Genomic DNA, 12,257 nt, shown 5'->3' with positions numbered 1-12,257 from the left:
CAGTTGCCATGTTGTTCAAAGAGTGTATATATATATAACTTGAGACATCGCAATATGTCGAAAACTAAACATGTATCCAGAAAATGTTTCATGTGAAGTTTAAATGGTTTCCAGGGTGCCATAAAATGACGTCATTGGTTTGACCTTCAGTGGAAGTCTTCAAGGTCAAATGAAGGTCAACTTTACTTTTTTGCACAGAAACCTCTATTTTTTTAATAGTTTATTATTTAGCGTTAAAAAATAAGTAACTTTTATCTGACACTTTTTTACATGCGACCTCTCTTTTTCAAGATATTAATTCTTAAATCTTTTACGAATTTTTTCCTTGATAATGACATTTACCCTTGTAGTAGTATCTAATCATCTATCAAAAGGAGTGGAAGTATCTTATAATAGAATTTTATTATCATCAACAGAATCGAAAACTTGAAAATAAAACATACAAAGTTCAAATAAAAGAAATTGAAACAAGTCAGAAAAGTCAGAAAATTATTTCAATAAATTTTCAAAGTGTTGACCTTCCACTTCTATATTCTATTCCATTTTTCGACTCGCTTTCTAAACGATCGATGAACAGAGTGCAGCATCTGTGGAGTTATCTGCCCGCAAACCTCCGTGATTCGCAGCTTCATATTTTCGGGAGTCGTTGGTGGATCGCGATATACGATCTCCTTCAAATAACCCCTATAGAAAAAAATCGAAGGGCGTCAAATCAGGTGACCGTGGCGGCCAGTGGACTGCTCCACCGCGACCTATCTAACGTCCATTGAAGTCACGATTCAACACTTGACGCGCAACGCATGAATAATGTGCAGGACAACCATCATGCTGGTACCACATATTTAGTCTCACTTCAAAACACACATCTTCCAAAAATACTGGTAGAATCTCCAGCAAAAAATTACGGTATTTTTGGCCTGTAAGGACACCATCAATAAAATAAGGTCCTATGACTTTATCATTGATGATGCCATACCAGACATTCACAGACCATGGCTGCTGATGTTCTATCGCTCGAAACCACCTGGGATTTTCAACTGCCCAATAATGCATGTTATGACGATTAACTACACCATAGTTTGCAAATGAAGTTTGATTGGTGAATAAGACGCGCAGAACGAAATTGTTATTTTCATGCAACTGATTTTGGGCCCATTCACAAAACAACACTCGATTTTGGAAATCATTCCCGTGAAGCTTTTGATGTAACGACAAGTGATACGGATAAAACTTGTGGCGAATTTCAAAATTTTCAGGACACTTGTTTTGGAGATTCCAGAAGCAGAAGAAATTGATCGTGAGCTGACTCCAGGATTATGGGCAACTGCAGCTAAGATGGAAATTTCATTATTTTGACTGGTAATGCTTCTCTTTCATGATCGATTTATTATTTTCACAGTTCCATCTTCTATAAAGTGGTTCACTACATGATGAGATGATGCTCGCGATGGAAGTCGCCGTTGAGGATGTCGCATGGTATACAGTTCAATGGCTCTATTAATATTCCGTTCAGTTTCACCATAGATAAGGACCATTTTAACTTTTTCATTTACTGTTAGGCATTCCATAGTCACTCAACAAAATAGTCAAATACTTGATAACTGAACGAATACTGTGAACCAAAATAATCTCTCATTTACTTTATTCATCAGTATTTGTTTACAATCGCCTGGGATAAATACGTGAGATCTGTTCACTATAGAAAATTTGCGAAAACACCTTGCATTGATCATTGATCAACAATGCCTTGTCACAACAATATTAAAGATTTGCTGAACCAAAGCTATTCCTATTTCTAATGTCATTGTCAAGGAAAAAATTCATAAAAGAATCAAGAATTAATATCTTGAAAAGGATAGGTCGCATGTAAAAAAGTGTCAGATGAAAGTTACCTATTTTTTAAAGCTAAATCAGATACTATTAAAAAAAATAGAGCTTTCTATGCAAAACAGTGAAGTTGATCTTCATTGGACCTTGAAGACGTCCACTCAAGGTCAAACCAATGACTTTATTTTATGGCCCCCTGGAAACCATTCAAACTTCACATGAAACATTTTCTGGATACATGTCTAGTTTTCGAGATATTGCGATGTCTCAAGTTAAATGGACCACCCTGTATATGCCAATATAAGAAAAGAAACAGCCATAAGCTCCTAAATGTTATGGAAATATTATATTTTTAGGAGCAGTAAACATGACAAGAATAAAAGAAAAGTACTATCAGAAGTAAAGGATTAACAGTTCAATAGGGAAATGTGCAGGCAAGGGATAGAGTAAACTGTCTGGGTTGTAATGGAAGGATGGCAGGCTGATATCAATCAATCAATCAATCAATCAAACTTCTTTATTTGCCCAATATATACATATACAAATTATACACAATCAATTTTACAACTATATACTATATAACCCGAGGACAAAAAGAACTACAGCGCGACCATAGTGGCCGATAACACAAAATACACAAATCATGTGAATTTGTGCACGGTTAGATATGAATCTAACTAAAAAAAAGACTAAGAGTGCTATTATTTTAGCACAACTGATAATAAAAAATTAATTTGTTAAAGAAACAAAAATATGTTATATATTTAAATATATGGTAAATGTGTTTATTAGCAAGGTATTATCGAAAAAGGTTTTTTGTGTGTTTAAAAGCCTAAGATTGTAGTTTTATCATTTATTTAAAAAATAGTATCGGGTAGAAAATAAACCCGAACCTGCGCAAATGGTAAAAAAAAATAAGTTTATCTATTTAATATAGTACCTGACCTGTCTATATAAATCGCAGAAATTTTCGAAAAGCAACATATAACAGTAGACATAAAGTGAAAAATATGTTTATTCGTGTTGCGTTTATATTATTGGGTAAGATAGTATTATAATTTTAAAAATCTTTTATATAATATATTGCACATTTAATAGAAAAGTATCTATCATTTTCTCAATTACATGTGAGGTCACACTTCAAAGTCAAAGTCAAAAAAAAGCTTTATTATCATAAAATATGAATATTGTTAAAAGCCAATATAAATTATCGTAGTTCAAATGCTTAATTTTACAATAATAACACTACTTACAAATTATAAAAGTAGACTTAACATACATACATCACATATAAAATAAGTAGACAAAAAACAAAACATTAAATGAAAATATAATGGGGTGAAATATAATATAAATATATAAACAGTGGCTATAACATATTATGAGATAATTGCAAATTAAAAGTGTAAGACCAATTAAAATATTTAAAAACTTTAAATACAACATTAAAAACTATCACAATAAAATTTATTTAAACTATAACAGGGTTTACCAGCTAATCTCCTAACTTTACTTCTCAATATTCTGAGGTAAGGAACGGCGGACTAATTATTTGGTAGATGATTGTAGATCCTAATACTCTCGTAAATAATTGACCTTTTTAACAGTGTAACAATGTAATTTTTAACAGGCATTTTGAGTCGTATGAGTGATATTGTTAGGCTGAAACTTAACCTTGACTAATCACAGTAAAATTAATTTGATAAGTGAGACATCATGGCATATCATCGTTAATAATAAAGAATTTATCGAATGCGAGTCATTTATTTTACCAAATGCTCAAATTATGCCCCGTTATTGCTGATATAATAATAGAGGCTGTTTGGAAATTTCTTGCAAATTTCGGCATAACTTTATCTGAAAATACTACTTGACCCAGTTAGATTCTATCGACTTATTGAATACTTGTAAGTTAGCACTTCATTAACATTAACTTTTTATCTACATTAACACTTTAGTTCTAATTTAATATTGCAAAAATTATTGCATTTCATCTACTAATCTATTTGAGTCCTCAGACCTTTTAACCACAAAAAATTTTAACCTTAAAAAGAAAATTTCCGACCAAGAGAATGTAATAAACACTATTAAAAACCAAATAATCAAAAATAATAGAGATCTTCATAAAAAATAAACCAAAAATGATGATTTTAAATTTTATATAATGATATTTTCAATGAAAGTCAAGTATGCATTAAGAACTTAAGGACTAGACTTTCTACTTCAGGAGTAATAATCAAATAGTACTCGGAGAAGAATGAAATTAAAAATGAAAGTATTGCTAACCTGCAACAAGAACTGAGCGAAATCAGAGAGGAATGCGGTCATATGATAGGGACACTTTGTCTATATGAAGAAGAGAAAAAAAGTTTTGAAAATTAATTAAAAGAACTAAAAGGAGAATATGCAAAACTAACTGATCCAACTAAAGAAGATGTACAGCACAAAAGTAAGTTGGCAAATCCTAAAAATCAAAACAGCGAAAATAGTGGGGGTAGTAAAAACAACAAAAATAACAATAAAATTACTCATGATAGGGATAAACATAGCAATAGAAATAACAATACCATAAATTACAACAACAGTAATAAATATAACAAACATAAAGAACCTTAACATAAAAACAGGATTCTTATACTAACGGACGAATAAGGAAAATATTTGTATCCTCATTTTGAAAATCAGTTATCTTCAAATTATAATATACAGGTTATCTGCAAACCTAATGCAATATTTCAGGGAGTTGTGAATGACCAACAATCTTTTATTTCAGAGTTGACAATGAGTGACTTCGTGGTGGTGTTGGCTGGTGTTAATAATTTTAATATTGATATAAGTGATGTAACCCTACTGTCCGGTATGTGTTTCTACACTTACCTTATTATATGCACAGTTCCAGCTAAACACGAGGCATATTTTCGTTATTAAAATATGGAGTTTATTAATATTGGAATTATTAGTGTGGTGACAGATCTTAGACAGTATGCAGCAAATATAAACTTCTTGGACTTATATGACAAATTTAGATATTCATACTCCTTTAACAAACGTATATTCCTAAACAGTAAGGGTTTAAAGAAAATGACAGTTTTTATTCAAAATTTTTTATATAATTTTAGAGATTTTAATTTTACTTCTCTAAAACAAATAAATATTCAGACTACTGCCAAATAAATAAATTGAAATTAACTCTAAGATTAACGAACCGCTTCTGAATATGTCAGATGGAGGGAGCACATCTAAAAACTTTCTACCACCTTGTTCCCCAAAAGAGACGACCTAGAAAATAATGTAGAATTAGTAATGATGCTTCAAAATATAAGATCCCTTAGACATAAAACTGGCGAACAGAGTGCTAATAAAGTGCCTCCATGGAGCAAATTTTCTCTACAGGAAAATAAAATGGATTAATTAGGTACATGAAAATACTCCTCTTCAGGTTGGCTTCAGCCAGATATAGATTCAAAACTCCTTTCATTTTAAAAATGTTGAGTCGTAGAAGGTATTAGAGGCTCTCAATTATATAAAAAATTAAAAATCATGCAGCAATGACGAGATTACGGCGGAAATCTTAACGAAACTACCACATGATGCACTTCTCATTGTACATCTCAACAGTTCTTTTGAGACAGATAATTTATCCGAGTGTCTTAAATCGTCGATTGTTATCCCGCTTTACAGGGGTGGAGCTACAAGTGATCCTGCAAATTACAGGCCAATTTCCCTACTATTACACTTTTGAAGGTTATTGAGAAAGAGGTAATAAAGCGCATGTGGAAATACTTAAGAAAATATAAGCTCATAACTTCGAAGCAATATAGATTCCAGTCCTCTAAAAGTACATATGACCCTATTTTTTCTTTTTTGGATAGGGTATACTCTAAGCTTAATGGAGGTGAGTCTATAGCGGCAGTATCTTGTGATCTGTCGAAGGCTTTCGACTATGTCGATCACAAAATTCTGCTGCGGAGGATGGAGCGTTAGGGAGGATGGTTTAAGTTTTACTTAAGTTATGGAAGCCAATCTATTTTGGTTGGAATTAATTGCGGCGTACCTCAAGGTTCGGTATTAGGTCCCCTGTTATTTTTAATGTATATTAACGATCTCGTTCATTTAAATATCTTTGCGGATGCCACATCTGTTGTATGGCACCACAAAAACTCAAAAGCTCTTGAAAAAATAATCTCAGAAAACGTCACCAAAATTAAAAGGTGATGTGATGCAAACCGCCTTGTTTTTAATGTTAGCAAATCTAATATACGAAGTTTTAAATGCGATATAAAAAATATAAAACTTGGGGATAATCCTCTTGACAATAAAACTGTATCAAAATTTTTAGGAGTTCACATTGATAGCCAACTGCGTTTTGAAGTCCATATTTTTAAATTAGGCAAAAAACTTTCTTCGAGATGTTTTGCAGTTAGGTGTGTTAGGTTGGAGTTGGGAGTTGAAATGGCTAGGACAGTCTATTTTTCTCTTTTTGAATCTCATGTCATCGCTTTTTGGGGTTCAGCTAGCCAATATTTAATAAAAACCCTTTTATACTTCAAAAAAAGCAGTTCGTTTCATGGCAAATGTTCACCAGAGAAAGTCTTATAGACCGCATTAAAACACTCCGAATTTTGACTCTCGCTTCGGTATACATAATTGAGACAGCTAGTCTTGTCTATAAACACTGCAATTAGAAAATAAATAATAACAGAGCTAACCTTCGAACCAGACAAGAATTACTGTTTCATTACCGATACCAAAAAGTACTTATACTCACAAATAATTTATATATGAGGGAAGGAAAATATTTAATAATCTTCCTGAGAATATTAGGCGTGCTGTTTCTGTCAGGCAGTTTAGAGGAAAATTAAAAACTCTTTTATTGGAGGAGTCTTTATATATCAAGGGAGTGTTTTTTGACAGAAGATTTTGAATATGTATTTACCCACCTAATTGAGAACCTAGCAATTGTATTTTAAGCATATGTTTATGCTTGTATCCATTTGTTTTTTCTTTTATAATTTAAAAAGTGTTATTGTACTCTACCAGATTTTAATCTGTAAACTGTCTTTTAAATGTTTTGTATTTAATTGTGCTTATCCAACTTCTACATGTTTTCAATTTTAATGATTTAATTTAGTTTAGTTTGGGGTATAATTACAAATAGTTGGGTTGTTACGATTTAGTCATTAGCCTGCTTTTGTTGATAGAAAACTTTGTATTTTCTAACAATTCTCATCTTCCTGAAAATGCGAATAATCTTTACCGAGTTTTTCAGAGTTTTTCAGCATGATTTTTTAAAATTGGTCATCAAAAGAGTATTTTTTTTTTATGGTAAACACAAGCACAAGAGGAAAGTCCTATGTCACTCTTGGAGTGCTGCTTGCGCGAAGATATTTGTGGGCGTTTATCTTGAATCGCTGTAGGTTGTATGCGTCGGGAAATATGTGAGGTGGAAGCCCGTTCCACAAAGAAGATGTTCTCCAGATGAATGAGTCCCGATACAGCGACGTCCTTGGGGTAGGCAGGTAGACTCGATGTTGATGAGCCGCAACAGCTAGACGCGTCCTTCTTGCCGGAACAGCCCTGGGTGGAATCAGGCCTGCCAGCTCAGAGGAGCATTTACCGTGATAATACCGGTAGAATAAACAGAGATCAGCCACCTTTCTCCTGTGCTCCAGACTATCCAGACTCTTTGTCAGTTCTGGTTTGTCGATAAGACGAACAGCTCTCTTCTGTATAGAATCCAGCAGGTTTAAACTATACTTGGGTGCAGAGCTCCAGACATGCGAGCAATACTCGAGGGAAGGGCGTATTTGAGCTTTATAAAGAGTCAGCAGCTGTTCTGGTGTATACAGTTTTTTCGTTTTGAAAAGCACTCCAAATTTTTTGGAAGTCGCCCTGGCGACATCGGAACGTGGTCATGCCAGGACACACTGTTGGTGACCTCGACTCCTAGAAGATGTAAAGATGATTTCATTGGCAATGTTTTCCCTGCCATAACCAGCTCCGGGCCACCTAGTCTTTATCGTAAATACTGCAGCCTGCGTTTTTTTAGCGTTAAAATTGACAAGATTGTTACCGCCCCACTCCAAGATTGCTCTAATATCGTTGTTGATTGAAGCTACTTGTTGCTGCCTAAGATTCTGAGAACTTGCGGCTGTCGTTGGTTTGGCGGACTTAAATGTGGAAATAAGTGTGCTATCGTCCGCAAAGCTGTAGATTGGATTGACAGTGGTTCATGGTGGGGGATAGAATGCATCCTTGAGGGACTCCAGCGTTAATGTTAAATTTGTCGGAGAGGTGTCCATCGACGGCTACTTGGATTGTTCGTTGTTCAAGAAAACTTTTGATCCAATCAATGATGAGTTTTGTATGCCGATTGAGGAGAGCTTGGTTAGTAGTCCCTCATGCCACACTCTGTCAAATGCCTTGAAAATGTTAAGAGCGACTGAGCGGGACTCGCCGTGCTTCTCCATGGCCTCCGTCCACAAGTGTGTGACGTAAGCCAGAAGATCGCCGGTGGATCTCAGCTTTCGGAAGCCGTATTGATAATCGCTAATTAGTCCAGATGATTTCAGATATCTTAACAGTTGTTGGTTGACTGCTTTCTTCATAATCTTCGATTTTACTGGAACCAGTGCAATCGGGCGGTAATTGGAGGGCATCATCTTCTTACCCTTTTTGGTACAGCTTGCACTCGAGCAGTTTTCCAGCTTGTTGAAAATTGGCCCTGTTTATACGATGTCGTGAACAGTCTACATAAGGGAGGAGTCAATTCGTCTGCACAACGTTTTAGTATTAGGGCTGGAATTCCATCAGGTCCAGAAGCTTTTAAGAATTTTTTTTTATAATTCGTTGGGGCAACGAAATTTCTCCCATCGATGAATTCACCCTTGCAAATATGGCGGTGTTTTGCCTTGCGAGTGCAGAGTAGAATTGGACGCGAAGAGTTTACCCAGTAAGTTGGCTTTTTCCCTTGCTGTTACCGCGATAAAACCATCATCTGCTGTTAGGGGTGGCAAGGCGCAGCAGCTATTTCTGGAGGCTAAAATCCTCCGATTCTCGATGGAAGGATGTTGACGCCATTTGTGATATGCTGCGTTTTTAGTGTTTACTGCCTTTTTGCAATTCAGGTTGAACCATTGCTTGTTGTTTGATCTGCATTTAGAAGAAAAAGGGATATAACCTTCCATTCCTGCCAAGATCGTCTCTGTAATTTGGATTGCACATTCTGAGATGTTATTGGTTCTAAAGCAGACCTCTTTCCAAGGGAATGAGCGATAAAATTTCCGAAGATGGTTCCACTTTGCTGATTTTATAGTACCATACCTTCCGCGGCATCGGAGGATTTTGCGTTTTAACCTCCAACTAGCAAGAGACTGTTATCAATTTGTGGTCCGATGTTCCTAGGGGGGCATGTACTGATACAGTGTACGAGTCAGGGTCGCAGAAGACTCGCGAACTCGCCGTCTCGATCGGGGATTCTGGTAGGTTCCTCCACAAGCTGCGTAAGCCCGCATATGGTGGCAAATAGCTCAGCTTCTCGTCCTTCATCGTCGTTCTTGTTGCAGAAGCGCAGCCAATTGATATTGTGAACGTTAAAATTACCCATGGCGATGATTTCTGCGCTTGGGTAGTCAATTTGCAGATGGTTAATGCAATCAACCAGGTTCAAAAAGAGCCGTCTATATTGGGTGTCGCTTGGTGGTCTGTAGATACAGCAGATAAATTTCGTGGCACCACTGGCTATTATTTTGAACCACATGACGTCGAAGTCCGCAGGTTCAAGCGTTTCCTCCCGCTGGCAACTCAAATCGTTCTTGACGAGTTTAGTCGAAATCGGGTGTGTAGATCGTATCCAGGATAAATGAGGTGAATATTTGTTGTTGAAGGTTTCACCTTTGTTTCTGCCAATGCCAGAATGTCGTTGACAATAAACCAGATATTTTTGTTTACACTCAAATAAAATATTATTTAGCTTGGCATCTTTTGAATCATTAGATCTCTTGCTAATTGTCTTAGTCGGTCAGTTGACGTAAGATCAAATTCAATCTTAATATAAAAAGATGATTAACAACTTCTCTCTACATAATTTTTAAAGACACATTAGAACATTAAATAATTCACCACTTAAGCCATAATATTCTAAAAAATGTTCTAGGTCTTGGAGTAAGCCTCCTAGATGCAAAAATTTACGACAAGTGTGAATTAGCAAAAACCTTAAGAAACAATAATGTTCCCGAAGATCAAATTGCGACTTGGGTTTGCATTGCAGATGCGGAGTCTAACTTTGATACCACCGCTATTAATCAACAAACTTATGATTATGGAATATTTCAAATCAGTTCGTTGTATTGGTGTCAATCGGGAGACTCTCCAGGTAAGTTTTTGTTAAAAGTAAGTTAAAATTAATTTCATCATCTTTAATTTTTTTTCCATTTGAACTCACTTTAGAAAAAAAATAGAGAGAGAAATTGAGAGTTGAAGATCCGTAGAAAATAAAATACAAATCTGTTTCCGTGTTTACATAAAGTGTTTTAAAAGAACAATGAGATGAGACAAAACATAAGAGTAATAAATAATTCAAATATATTGTCTAACAGGAATCTAATCCTATTCACTAAGACAATATAAGTAATAACAATGCATATATCACGAAAAATAATAATAATCATATATAAAAACATAACTAATAGGTTATCATAAAATATGTTCAAGCAAAAAATATATAAGAGGCATACTAACTAAATAAATAATTTGACAACAATTTTTTTAAATGACGAGAATACATATTAAAGACATCGATATCCAGACTCAAATGGACCAAGTTGTACCAAGAGCATGCTCTGTATAAAGGCTCTTTCTTTGCTAAATTTGTACTATATGTTTGTAATTAAAAAATGCTTTGTCTTCTAGTATTAATGTAGGGCACAACAAAGTGTAGAGCTGCTACAAATTCCGGGCAGTTAATTGACCATTACATAATTTGAAAAGAAAAGCAAATCTGTACAAATGGTTTTCTGATTGAAGGAAAGCATACTAAATCTACTGAGTAACGTATTCTTGTTCGGGATAAATTCTATCATTGTTAAAAGCGATATGTTTCAGATTCAAGTCTAACAATATGAACAGTATAGTTTGGATACCAGAATAGAGAGCCGCATAAAGTAATCGCGATTTTATTAGAGAATTGAATAAGATGATTCTACTTGATATATTATTGAAATTTCTGATGTAGCTCTTATAATAAAACCAAGAGAGTTTGAAGATGACTGTATGATATTATCGATATGACCAGTGACACCCAAATCACGAACATAATAGTTAGAAATAATTGTACCATTTAATGTATAATCAAAGGTAATTCCATTTTTTAGCAAAGAAATGTATTTTTTTTACACTTTTCAATATTGAGCGGAAGCCTGTTAAGCTGGCACCAGTTGTTGATTAAATTAATATTATTTAGGAGAAGCAAACATTCATCCCAACTAGTTACAATGCGAAGACTATTGCTTAAAATGTTAACAGATATGTCGTTGATAAAAATGGAAAAAAAAATGGAGCAAGATTGTTACCCTGAGGAGCACCGCTATATGCTTTATAAGCATATGAACTAAGCCCATTATACTCTACAAACTGGTATCCATCTGCCGGATAGGAAGCAAAAAATTGTACAAGATTAAAATGAAAACCAAACCTGATAAGTTTCTGAGCCAGAAGTCCATGGTCCATCTTATCAAAGGCTTTGGCGAAGTTTGTGTAAATTATGTCTAGTTGACATTTATTATTTATAGCCTCATATGTAGTCTGAAGAAATGATGATACTGTAGATCTGGATTGAAAGAAACCATGCTGCATTGGTAAAATTAAATCTTTTACTTGGTAAAAGAGGCTATCAAATAGGTAAATTTTAAAGACTTAAAGAGAAGTTTAATAGTATAGAAATTGGACGATAGTTTTCCACCACATTTTTTCTCCCGATTTAAAGATGGGACATATTTTGGCAAATTTCCAATCTTAAGGACAGGTGCTTGTACAGGGTGGCCAGATAAGAATGCAAAGAGCTGTATTTTGGAAACTATTAATCGTAGATACTTGCGGTAAAAAATGTTATAACTAAAGTGGCAAAAATAATACCGTGGAAAATATTTTTAGATTTCCAAGATGGTTGCCAGAGGGCTTAACCGCCATCTTAAACTTTTTAAGTGATTTTTCACTGAAATCTACCCAGTAAATGTTACGAAAAAATATACGCCTTTTAAAGCTCATTTCTACTCGAGTAATTTTTGTTTAAAAACTTTGTGACGTATCTATTCAAATAAAGTGGTGGGGGGTAATTCAATGTTTTTTTAAATAAACAGTTGTAACTCCTAAACGACTGAACGGATCTTAACAAACTTGGTCTCGTTGGAAAAAACATTAATTGCTCTTATTCG

The 12,257-nt window shown here is 34.5% G+C and overlaps 1 protein-coding gene and 1 long non-coding RNA gene across 3 annotated transcripts in view; one reads left to right on the top strand and one right to left on the bottom strand.

Annotated features, from left to right (window-relative positions):
• Positions 1–12,257, bottom strand: part of LOC126737949 (uncharacterized) — a 541,322-nt gene that overhangs the window by 216,383 nt on the left and 312,682 nt on the right. The gene's annotated exons all lie outside the window — the stretch shown is intronic.
• On the top strand, positions 10,669–11,825 carry LOC126738041 (uncharacterized). The gene is made up of 3 exons (XR_007661203.1): positions 10,669–10,873; positions 10,930–11,181; positions 11,288–11,825. It is a non-coding gene; the product is annotated as an uncharacterized LOC126738041 (long non-coding RNA).

The sequence above is a fragment of the Anthonomus grandis genome, chromosome 1, assembly GCF_022605725.1.
Source record: "Anthonomus grandis grandis chromosome 1, icAntGran1.3, whole genome shotgun sequence".
Taxonomy (NCBI): Eukaryota; Metazoa; Arthropoda; class Insecta; order Coleoptera; family Curculionidae; genus Anthonomus; species Anthonomus grandis.
The sequence above is the reverse complement of the archived record's forward strand: the minus strand, read 5'-3'. Positions and strand labels throughout refer to the sequence as shown.